Source organism: Pseudorasbora parva, chromosome 23, assembly GCF_024679245.1.
Source record: "Pseudorasbora parva isolate DD20220531a chromosome 23, ASM2467924v1, whole genome shotgun sequence".
Taxonomy (NCBI): Eukaryota; Metazoa; Chordata; class Actinopteri; order Cypriniformes; family Gobionidae; genus Pseudorasbora; species Pseudorasbora parva.
In genome coordinates this window covers 4,293,121-4,306,519 of record NC_090194.1, presented here as the reverse complement: position 1 = coordinate 4,306,519, position 13,399 = coordinate 4,293,121, and the positions used below count along the sequence as shown (strand labels likewise).

General features: G+C 36.1%; 1 protein-coding gene across 8 annotated transcripts in view; it reads left to right on the top strand.

Moving 5' to 3' along the window:
• ntm (neurotrimin) overlaps positions 1-13,399 on the top strand; it is a 399,798-nt gene that overhangs the window by 104,495 nt on the left and 281,904 nt on the right. The window lies entirely within an intron of this gene.

The following is a 13,399-nucleotide window of genomic DNA, read 5'->3' as shown; positions in this document are numbered from 1 at the left end:
TGAAAACTGTTTCACTGTAATAGTCCTTCTGAAAATACATGACCGCAGATGGCTCTGATCTGCTGAGGCCGCATCACACCTTTGATTGGACATGCTCAGGTGTGTTATCTCGTAACAGGTGAGTTGCAGATACATGGACTCATTTTAGTCCAAATCAGAAGCTCTCGTGAAGAACGGAAAACATAATTTAGTGACTCTTAAGTGACCAGAACAGAATAGCAGTCATGGTCTGTAACGATCTTAAACAATTTAAAAAAGAATTCCCTTCTATATTCTCTTTATGTTGCAACTCTGTGATTGTGTGGGCACTTCCAATGAATTAGCTATCCATTTGTTAAGTCGTGACGTAAGGAACGCCATTTCTGGGTCTTAACCTCAACTCGTTTCACTTGAGAATGCCATCGACCCCAGTTTATAAGCGCTATTTTTTCATATTAAACATCAAACATTAAAAAAAGTTAAACATTTTAAATACTTGCAGTCTCTATGATCACAGCGTTACAGACATTAATATTTTAACAATTTATAAAAGATGAATCACTGTCTGGCCATCCGGAATTTTGGTATGGAGAAAAAGGTTATGATTATAGCTTTTTTTTTTTCCGTAGTATTACACCACATTGTGTGTGTATATTAGCACCATTTGTAGTTTTTCTTGTGGTATAAGATAAAGCGTTTGGACCCGAAAGCGCTGCCGCGTGACGTCAGCCTTAACAATCGGATAGGTAAATAATGTCAAGAATAACAAAATGCTGTAAATAGTAAAATATGCCCTACAATTTGCCCTATAAACCAGTGTTGATGATTAAAATAATAAAAAATGTGACCTGGGGGTTAATAAATGCCTTCTGAAGCAAAATGATTGGTTTGTATAAGAAGAATATCCACATTTAACACGTTATAATGTTTAAAATCTAGCACCGTATTCAACTTAAGAAAAAAAGGTTAACTTTTTCTTACACACCCGTCGATTCACTTCAGAAGGCCTTTATTAAATAGCCTTAATAAAAGGTTTCAAATTTTGGACAGCCGTTCACTGCCATTATAAAGCTTGGAGGAGCCAGGACATTTTTGATATCAGAGTTTAAAAACTCTGATTTTTTTTGTTTGAATGAAGAATGTCATTTAATTTAAGATGATTCCCTTTAAGATGATTTTTGGCAAAATGGCTGAAAAATCATAAATGCAGTCACTAGTCATTTGACTTCATGGTTTATCACTTTTGACCAATATGTGAGGTGTGTTGTGGTTGACTATGGCAACATTTGTATCTATGTTTTTGGCATGAGCATGACCAAAGGAATCTTTAAAGACCAGTTCATTAAATCAAAAGTATAATTTAAAAGTATTTCTGGATATTTCACTATAACCTTTGACTACAAGTTGGGGCCGTCAGTTGGGGCATGGTGCCAAAGGCACATACTGAATTTCGCATTGATGATTTAACATTTTACAACAAAATTGAAGATGGCTGATATGGCTATATGATTAGGCATTCTGCACCGAATCTAAAGAGATCAGTTGATTTTTGGGCAAACTATTCAGAAGTTATAAGCAAAAATAGCCATTTCATATTCCTGACCACTACGTGGCACTGTGCCAAAACTGTTCAGGTAGCCTCAGGTCATGGTTGTCATAACACACACACTAAGTTTGGTCAGAATATATAGCCTCACGTTCATTATGCAATTCCTTATATTTATTGCGCACTATTCAAGAATAGTTTAGTGAATCGGTTAGAATTTTTTGTCTGGACGGTCTGAAGTTGATGTTTAATTTTTTAGTGAAAATTGAAACAATGGCGTAGGAGGTTTTTCAGAAAATTCAAAATGGCTGATTTTTTAAAGCGATGAATCAGCTGAATCACCTTGAAGGAATTTGAGGGAAAACAAATTTCATTTCTAGCCCTTACGGTTATTAGTACCATAAGTTATTAGCATAAACGTGAGTGAAACTTTGGACAGATGAGGCAGTAGAGCGATTGCTTTAGAGACTCCAAATGTGTTATGATAGTTCAAACTGATAGTCCTTTATCTGTGTGCCAAATTTCATAACTTCCACAAGTGTTTCTATGGGCTGCCATAGACTTCCAGAGTGGAAAAAGAAGAGCACCAATGCTTACAATAGGTGCCTACGGACATGCATGGCCACTAATTAAAGTTGTAACAGATTGCAATATCAAGCAGCATAGCAGACAGTTTACGTACAGTTAAAATAAATGGAAGCAGATTTGACCGGAAGCCTTGACACAATAGAATTACAATGGCCGTGCATGCTCTTGTGTTAAGATAAAGGTGAATTTATTACACACAAAAAAAACTGTATGCCAACAGAGTAGTGTGTCTAAAATATAAATATTTTTAAAAACATATAAAAGTAGAGAAATTACCTATTTCTTCTGCCAAGATTTTAAGTGTGCATCCGATGGCCATGGAAGGGGAATGGTGAACAGCGATGAAGTGACATAATGGACACTATAGGTCTCATAACAATGACCACATGACAGATGTAGTGCCTTCGACCTTCATTCATACTACACACATTCACAAACATATTGCATAAAACATACATTTTTAACAGTCATTTTCAAACCAAATGCAGTACCTACAGTTTCTTTTGACATATTTGTCAATCTCGGAGCATATCTTTTACCCTTACGTTTGTCATTAGATTTAAATTGGATTTGTTGATGCATGTCCATTAAGTCAAAAATGTGTTTGCTATATGCTGCACATTAGCCAAACACTTAAAAATGTAGGGAACAAGTAAAAACAGTCATCAAAAGCACATTATCAGCATATTGGAAGTCCAAGGGCAAGTATTGTGAGTTTTTATTGAAGAACTTTCAAATATTTTAAAAGGATTTTGCCAAATTTAAGATTTAGCACTTATAGTAATTGTATTTATTATCATTAGACAAGATATAGATTTGTCTTAACATTGAAAAGAAAGTTTTATGCTCTAGGACACACATTGCCTTTGTGTCTCTTTTGGATGAAAAATGTAATCTCATGTGGAGTAGTAGTGCGTAGCCGAAAAGCAGAATTACCTTTACTTCAAAGAAATGCCTTTGGGTAATAAAAAGTTTCTCCACTTAAAAAATAAAAAACGGTCTGCTTTTAAGTGAAAAGGGAGAAAAAAACACAAGTGGTATTTTCAAGAAGACTGGTCAAATTCAGAATACTGACAAAGGAGTTTGGCTCAATGCTTGGTAGTCAGGGCAGGCAAACTAATTTCCATCATTTTTTTTGTGAAGCATCTGGCATTTCTTTTTTGCCACTTTATTTTAAAAGTAGTGATTTTGAATTGATTTGTGAACTATGATAAATGTATATATATAATGTGATTACTGCCACTTCATTTTAATATTGAATTGCAATTGCCTAAATCATTGCCTAAATATTTTTTTAAAACCTTGGGTCCTCCATCCATGTGGATGTTACTTTGACACGCTCCACCTACCTAAGCATTGCTGAGACCATGTTCAGCCTTTGATGGAAACGGTATTCTGGTGGCTGTGGCTCTTCCAGGAGGATAATGCTCCTGACACAAAGCACAAATGCTTCAGGAATGGTTTGAGGAGCACAACAACCAGTTTGAGGCGTTGACTTGGCCTCCAAATTCCCCAGATCTCAATCCAATCGAGCATCTGTGGGATGAGCTGAACAAACAAGTCCAAACCATGGAGACCCCACCTCCCAACTTACAGAACTTAAAGGATCTGCTGCTAACATCTTGGTGCCAGATGTCACAGCACACCTTCAGGGGTCTAGTGGAGTCCATGCTCACCAAGGCTGCATTTATGTTCTGAAAAATACAGTAAAAACAGTAATCTACTGAAATATTGTTACAATTTAAAACAACTGTTACATATTTTAAAATATCATTTATTTCTGGGATAGAAAAGCAGCCATTACACCAATCCTTAAGAAATCATGCTGATTTTGTGCTATATTATTATCAATTATCATTGGTACTTAATTATTAATATTGATTCTTATTATTATTATCAATGTCGAAATAACATTGTCAAAACATTTTCATGATTCTTTGATGAATAAAAAAATCCAAAGAAAAGCATGCATTAAAATGGAGATCTTTTCTTACATATTTTGAATACTTCTGATCACTTTAATGCATCCTTGCTGAATAAAAGTATGAATTATACACTGTTAAAAAAACAAAAAACAAACAAATAAATAAATGTCCCCAATTGCAAATTTTCTAGTGACTGATCACATCTAAATTTTTCAGTTGGCCGAATTGAAATCCTGTGAATTGATGCAATTTAATTCACAGAAATTCAGTTCGGCCAACTGAAAAATTTAGATGTGATCAGTCACTAGAAAATGTTCAATTGGAGACCGGATTTTTATTTATTGATTTATTTTTTACAGTATATGTACGAAGTATGAACTTTGTGATCACTCACGAAGAGCTCAAAATGCATTGACTTATTTTTCCTCCCATCTCTTATTTTTCCCCACCATTATGTCCCTTTAGGGGCTCTGTAGATTCCCATGTCAAAATCACTATAATCCCAATCGTGATGTGGTCTGCGAGTCATAATTGCTGTCTTCTGCTACTTTGGCCTGTTCTGCCCGAGGTTACGATGCCCTGTGTCTCCCTCAATCAGTCACACAGGACATCTCTCACTCTCCCGTCTCTACGTGTGGAGAGAGGAAGTGCTAACCTGCCACAACAGATGAGGTCACAACATGGTTCCCCGCTCAACATGAATTAAGTTAAGGCCATATATGTCTAGAATCCTGAGGCCAGCGGATGACAGAGGCCTGGTCGGGTCTGTATTCCCGATCCTGTTTAAATATGGATGGAGAGAGACGGAGTGGAAGGTGTATTGCCATTTCCACATCCATTAAATAAGCTTCTTGATGTGGCTAGATCTGCTGACTGGCTTTGTCATCGAGAGGTTGAGCGAGCTGCTTTGAGAGGATTATGGGATAGCCTGAGGGTTTGACTTAACTTGACCTCTCTCGATGTTTGAACTGTAGTTCTGAGATCTGTCACACACGCTGTCAGTTGAAGCTCAATTTCATACCAAGATATTTTAGCATTTTGCCACTTCAGTATCTTTTCATCATGATTAAGAGGTCTATTCAATGCAGCTGAATAGAAAGAATAGGTATGTAGCAAGGTTATTTTCGTAAACGAAAACTGAAACTAAGACTAAAAACATTTTCGTAAACTGAAATAAAATTAAAAAATCTGAATAAATAAAAAACTAAAACTAAACGAAACTAACCACTCTTACTAAAAAACTAACTGAAATAAAATAATAATTAGCAAAAATAAGTATTCGTTTTCGTTATTAATAAGCCCCTATTTAATGTGGTGGAAAATCTGACTGTGGCAGTTGAGGGAGTGTCTGTATATTGCGCTACTGCGCGTGAAGTGATCTGAGGAGGAGATTAACCGCTGTCCTGTGACGGACGCGTGCAGACAGGCAACACATCGCCAGTCCTAAACGGCAGTTCACAAAGAACCAATGCGTCCGTGGCAGTGAAATGGGAAATAACACAAGGTAATGAGATGCACGTTGAACTTCTTTTAACTTAAGCTCACTGTTTTAGAATGCCGTTTCTTACGCGACGAGAGACGCAGGCACAAAAGTCAGCAACTAACGTTAGTAGCAAGTACTAGCCTACTGTGCGTTTGAGATTTCATGTTTGCATAATATTGACAGGCTCAAAGGTGTTATCATAATCATTTACTACGAATAACATTATCTGTGTGGAGACATTTCCCCACAAAGTAGGGAATACCAGGACACACACACACACACACACACACACACACACACACACACACACACACACACACACACACACACACACGTTTGTTTCACTATATAAGTGAGGACATTGCATGGACTTTTATTGATTTCAGATCAGGTTAATGATATTTTATATCCCCTAACCCAATCCCTATCCCTAAACCTACCCATCCCAAGAAGTGCAAAACAATAGATTTAAATAAAAACATGTTTTGGCCGATTTATAAGCCTTTTTAACTAGTGAGTACATTTGACTGGTCCTCACTAGTTAAAAAGGCTAATAAATAATAATAAAGTTATCATAATATTTTACTAGATAAATGAGGACATTGGTCCCCTTTACAATTATAGCACAACACACACTTTGTGTTGATTAAAATAAATTAAAATAAGCTTTTAATTGTTTAACAATATTTCATCTTTGTTATGAATGAGTTTGTCTGGAATTTATAATTTTCACTTTTATATTTTACATTGCATTTATTTTATTCTTTAAGATAGATCCTCTGAGTATTAGCCTATGTCAAAAATATCAAATATAATTTTTTAATATCAAAATATAATTTATTTCATTTTTAATCTCCAGATCGTTGTTTGTATAGGTCATAGTTTGACTCAAGCTTTTTTGCTCAAAGGTGAAGACCCAACTTCATGCATGTTTTGTAAGATCTTCCTGGGTTTAAACAAAAATGCTTGTTTATCAAGTTATTTCACTTAAGGATGTTTAGTAAGATTACACTCTAATCTGTGCAAACATTAAACTTTGCTGAAATTAAAAACCTTGATTTGGTCTCTACACTTCATTATGGTAATTCTGCTAAACTATAATTACTAAAACTAAAACTGAAACTAAATAAATAAAAACTAAATAGAAATGTGTTTGCAAAATAAAAACTAAACTAAAACTAGCAAAACCATTTGTAAAACTAACTAAAACTAAACTGAAATTTGTAGCAAAATTGAAAACGATACTAAAATAAAAACTAATTTCAAAAAGCAAAACTATAATAACCTTGGTATGTAGAGACGACACGAGGACCAGTTTGTCTTTGGTGGTGTGAAAATTCGAGCCCGATCTCACGAAAATGCATATAAATAGTACGAGTTTGCAATCTCATGTAATGTATACTCCAAAATGAGTTTTGGCTTGCATATGGTACGCACTTTATGGCGTATTATACCTACGAACCCCACACCACCACCCTAAACCTACCCAAGAGCGTGTCATATGCAAGCAAAAAACTGCGTAGCATTTGCACGCCAGAACTCATTTTGGCGTATCCATTCCACGAGATTCCACACAGACCATGAGATCGTTGGAAAATTCAGAAAAACTGTTTTCAATGAAAATTTTAATGGCTCAGACTGAAGTCTCACAGCAGACACAGCTCTTGAACAAGAGCATTCCAGCCAGAGGGTTCATATCAGTATAGAAAAAAATGCCTTTTATTTCTAAATTATGACATTTTTTAATGTAAAAACCATACTAACAATATAAGTACACCTCAGGAAACATTATAAAATAATCAAAGAATCCATGCCATGGGCCCTTTAATGCTTCCTGAGGAGTCGTGAGTGATAGATTATCCTTTGCGGAAGTGTTTTATCAACTAAAAGTCACGCATGCATTCATTCTCCTCCCCCTTCACATCGTTCCACAGTTTATTCATTATTATTGTTATCTTTACATGTACAAGACACAAATGTTTGTCAAATAACCTCACCTGACAGTTGCAGAATTAAATCAAAGCACAAGAAAATGAAAGAAACAAATAGAGAAACAAATAGACACTTATACTATATAACCAATAAAAGGCTGTTAATAACTATAATTCGTTGTTACTATTAACTGGTAGGCTAATATTAATTAAAATATGGACAAATGTGGTATTTTGTGGAGATTGAAGCTTGCAATATATAAATAGTTATCTCTAGAGTTCAAGAATCTCGACTAAATCCAGCGGTGCAGTCATCATTAACTGACGCCGCTTTGAAGTGACGTTAAAGAGAGCGATGATATATCATTTCACTTGATTCAATTCCTCCGCCCTCATGTCTTTTCCTCGCGTCCTGAAGGGGCGGAGCTAAGGCGCGAGGAAAGGAATCTAGAGAAGGAAACGAGGATGCACAAATAAGATTTGGGAAGCACTCTCTGTCTGCTCTGCTTTCACACTACAGTAACGTTAATAATCGCATTCATGAACATTAATATTAGTGCTGTCAGAACGATTCATTTTGATGTAATCGCATCCAAAAGAAAAGTTTGCGTTTATATAATGTGTGATTTGTACTGTGTATAATTATTATGTACTGGATACATAAATAAATACATGCATGTATATATATATAAAATATTTTTATATTTATATTTTAATATAAATGATATAAATGTATATACATGCAAATATTTCTTAAATATATACATGGATGAGTGTGTATTTTCTTATTATACACAGAAGACTGTAAGACATTATGTAAACTCACATTGTTTTTTCATTTCTCATTAATCCTTAATTTTCAGTGATAATTTTGTATATATATATATATACAGTCCCTGACAAAAGTCTTGTCGCTTATCTATTTTCTAGAAATACCTGATATTAACCTGACTTTTAATTAATTAATTGGTGTTAGAAATAGCTCATATGAAAAGCTAAAACCCTCCCAAATTATGTTTAATGCACTAAAATAAATAATTTTCATAGAAAAAATATTTATCATTTAATCAAGACAGAAAGGTCAAATTTTGGCAAGACAAAAGTTTTGTCGCCTATATAGAAATTGAAAAAATTTACTGCAAATACAAAAATATGTCAGCAAATTAAGTTGTGGTGCTGTGAGATCCAAATGTAATATCTTGTATGACTTCCATGAGCTCGAAGGACTGCATCCATGCGGTTTGGCAAGGATTCATACAATTTATTGATGAAGTCATCAGGAATAGCTAAGAAAGCAGTCTTGTATGCCTCCCAGAGTTCATCAATATTCTTTGGTTTCGTCTTCCATGCGTCCTCTTTCATCCTACCCCACAGATGCTCAATGATGTTCATGTCTGGTGACTGGGCTGGCCAATCCTGGAGCATCTTGATCTTCTTCGCCTTGAGGAACTTTGATGTGGAGATGGAAGTATGCGATGGAGCACCGTCCTGCTGCAGAATTTGGCCTCTTTTATGGTTGGGAATATAAGAGGTAGCTAAGATTTCTTGGTATTTTAGACTATTGATGTTGCCTTCCACCTTGCAGATCTCTCGCACACCCCCATACTGGATGTAACCCCAGACCATGATTTTTCCGCCACCAAACTTCACTGTTTTCTGGGTGAATCTCGGATCCATTCTGGCTCCAGTAGGTCTCCTGCAATATTTGCGGCGACTGTGGTGTAATTCAACAGAAGATTCATCTGAAAAATCCACCTTCTGCCACTTTTCCAGTGTCCATCCTTTTAGCAGGCTGTGGGCCTTAGCAAATGCCACACGGTTTTTCAGTTGTCTTTTGTTTAGTGCTTGCATTCTGAGCACTGATTCGACCACGGAGGCCATTTCGAGACAGAATCCGACAATCTGTTCTGGTTGACACAGGGACTTCAGGTGACCAGGTCTCGTGGAGCTCTGCTGCAGTGGAAAATGGGCTGGCCTTGGATTTTCGAGCCAACAAACGGTCCTCTCGAGCAGTTGTCTTGCAGGGTCTGCCTGACCTGGGCTTGTCAAAAACATCTCCAGTCTCTTCAAATCTTTTTTTAATCCTCTGTACTTGACGCTGAGACACATTGAAGGTGTCTGCCACATCAGCAGTGGATCTGGTCTTCAGCCTCTTGATAATCAAAACTTTAGTCTCAGGGTGAATCTTAGGCATGTTTGCAGAGGTCTCGTTGCAGTTTATGTGAAGGTCTAGTGTACTGGGGTTCTTTTTATACACACTTGAGACGTAATTGATCCATTATTAGTCACAGGTGAAGCTCATATGACAAGGTGACAACACTTATGTCTTTGCAAAAATTGACTCAATGGGCTTTACCAAGCTGTGAATATTAGAATACTTTTTGAAAGTTTAGTTTTTCACTGAAACATTATCACAACAGCTGGTGGGATTAAAATGAGCCATTTCTTGTAAAAAAAATCTTGATTAGAAATATATTTCAGCGGCACTTTAGGTCAATTTGTACACAAGTGACAAGACTTTTGTCAGGGACTGTTTTTATATGTGTATGTATATATATATATATATATATATATATATATATATATATATATATATATATATATATATATATATATATATATATATATATATATATATATATATATATATATATATGTCTTTCATTATAGTTTATATCATAAACAAACAAATAAACTAAATCCACTGTTTTTCAGAAGGAACTTCTTTGGTAGTTTTATAATATTCAATTACAATTTTTTTTTGCTGTGTTTGTACATAAACACTGAGTTATTAGAGTGATTTTTCTCAGAAACCAGGGGAAAGCATGTGTGTGCTTTTACAGTAGATATTGAAGTTAGACAGTAAGATTGAAACTGTAATTTGTTTTGCCCTTGGAAACGGGCAGATATGAAGTGTGTAATGTTCTCATAGGTTGAATTATTCTCTTGTGCATCAAGTAACAGCTCTTGTTTAATCTGGGCAGCTTGCATTTCAGCGACAGAAAGGTTATATATGAAATATATTTTAAGAAATTTGAAGGTTTTTCAGGACAGGGTTTCTTTGCTCGTCTGTCTTTTCTTTAACCCTCAAACCATGCAGTTGCTGCATATGCCCAGTAAGGCATATTCCATAGTACTTCAATTGTATAAATGAATATATTAATATAATTAGTGCCTTATCTTTCTACTTTGTAGTTTTGCATTTAGCCTTAACTTGTTTTCTCTTTCTCTCTTTAAAGTACACTTGTGTAAACAGTGCTTTTTTTAATTGGAACTCATCATTTTACATGCAAGACGACAGCTGTCAGTCAAACTATTTTCAGTGCCATTGTTTTCATTTCCAAAGTCTGACAGTAAGTAGCACTGCACGCTCCACTGCACACACACTCTCAGAGTTAATGCGTTTTAACTGTAGTTTATATGTTTGAAGCTCAGTGGGATGTTTACTGCCGGTGTCGTGAGACAGTACGTTTTATTTCTTTAGCTCAGTAGCAGTGGCAACAATAAACAAGCATCTGCATTGCTATTGATCGCTCATTCCTGCAAACACAAAACCAACCATCAATCGATGTGTTTCCCATTTCATTGGACGGAAGCGGCTGAGCATATTAGAAACAATTCTGTGTGAAAATCCGCCTTCCCTATTTTTTTATTCTTAGAGGAGCACAAAAATGTTGTGCCACATTGTTTACTGACACTGACAGTGAAGTTAGATTCAAATTAGGGCTGTTGATTAATAAATAAATAAAAAAAGTATATAATGTATTGATTTATCAATCGTGAAGATCAATATACACAAAGGAAAGCATCCAAATGAAGATAGTTTGTATTTTGACAGAAGTAAGGCATTACAGTTCCAAACCTTTTGAATTTCTCTTTTTCTGTGTAACACAAAATCAAATATTTTACAATTCAGCAGTTTTTGACAATACGTATTGGACCCCATTGACTTTTATTGTATGAAGCCTACATGGCACCTTTTCAACAAGACACTTTTTATGTGCTTTGGCTCTTCATTTCACACAACAACAGTGTTTTGGAGGCCTGAACATGTAAACTTTTGAACACTGGTTTCAACATGTACATTTAAAAAAAGAGGTAATTCATGCAAACATTGACAATCATGTGCATGCATAATTACACGTTATGTCTATAGGTCTATAGAGTGCACATCATACTAGTGATGTGTTGTTCATGAACAAATTTCATCTTTAATATGACTCGAGAACGCCGGGTTTTCTCAGAGAGCGATTCATTCATTTTGTGTTGACCATCCACATGTTTTGTACAGGGAACAGAAATGTTCGGGTTTGAGTCATTTGTTCACCAAGTCCCAGCTCCATAGACAAGGTTAAGCAATCTGCACCAGAAAAAGAAATGACTGGTTCTCTTGAATCTTTGGTCCGAGTCTTGTTCTTTTGTCACATGACATGACAGCCATGTTGGATACAGTCAGACATAGTTTATTCACAACCTTCCTCACAAACAAGTGCGTAGGCTTTTTAAATTGTATTTATTAGTTTAGTTTTTTTTTTTTTTAGCTAGTAGGCCTATAATTGATTTTCATATGAATCCTGGATTTTACCTATACTGACATTGGGTTGGTCAGAATGGATAACAGTTTATTGCCCATATCTTCTGATGATTTCATAATAATAAATATATTACAACATGCAGTCAATAATGCGACTGTAAGTGTAATGTTGTATATGTCGCGGTCATGTGACAACAGAACGAGAGTCAAACTATGGGGACTTGAACGAGAAGACTCGAGAGATGAACGAATCTCTTCTGTTTCCGAGACTGCATAGCCTTGCCTATATGGGGCTGGGACCTGATGAACAAATGATTCGAAGACTTGAGGGAACTAATCGTTTCTGTTTCTGGACGCATGTTACATATGAGGCTTTCGCGGCCTAGATGAGACATGATGACAACTAACGGCTCGAACCAGAAGTCATGAGAGGTGTGCTGATCTTTAGGGAACAGACGTGATTAAATGTGAAGTGATTAAAGAAAGAACGATTTGGATCGGGAGGTGAGGCCAGCTAAGCAATTAATTCATAATTTCTTTCTCAAAGTTTGGCCATGACTGCATTAGCTTATAGCTTTTTTTTTATTCCAAAAAGTACTAAATGTGTTGAAAAATATAACATGTAACATTTTAATTTGATTCTGCTTAAATGAACGAAATGACTTGGAAAAAAGATTTGTTCATTTTGCTGAATGAGTTTCAATGATCCGAACTTCTCACTACTATATCATACATCCGGCGCAATGCTACGCCAAAAAAAGTGTTTTTTTGCTATTTTCAACCTGACACAGTTTTAATTTCACATCCAGCATCACGTTGTTTAAATGGCAAATACACTCGTGTCCATCTGTTCACCTATGGGCGTCTGGTCTGAAAACCAGGTGTGTTCAGGAGTGTTGTTGGCGTGGGGCTATTTGTGGAACTGTAAAACGACTGACAACCACAAACCTGCTCTAAAGTCAATCACTCAGTATTATTGGTGTTATTTAAAGGGGGGGTGAAATGCTGTTTCATGCATACTGAGCTTTTTACACTGTTAAAGACTTGGATTCCCATCCTAAACATAGACAAAGTTTCAAAAACTAATGTTGGACGTTTGATGGAGTATTTCTGTGTTAAAAATACTCTTTCCGGTTTCTCACAAGTTTCGGAGAGTTTTTTTCGAGTATGGGTCCGCTTGACGTTAATAAAACGGAAGGTCCTTGTATGGGCCGTACGGGCTCTTCTCCCGGTAGGGTGCGCGTGCGCGTCACTAGAGCGAGAGAGAGGATATGCACGCCGTAAACACTGCTCTCGCGCCGCGCTCCACTTTATTCCTATGGGTGACGTCGAGCGACTTCAATGCTTCAGCACAGCATTCCGGGAAGGCAGCGCTGCATTTGAACCGATTTGAACGCAGAAATTACGGGAAGC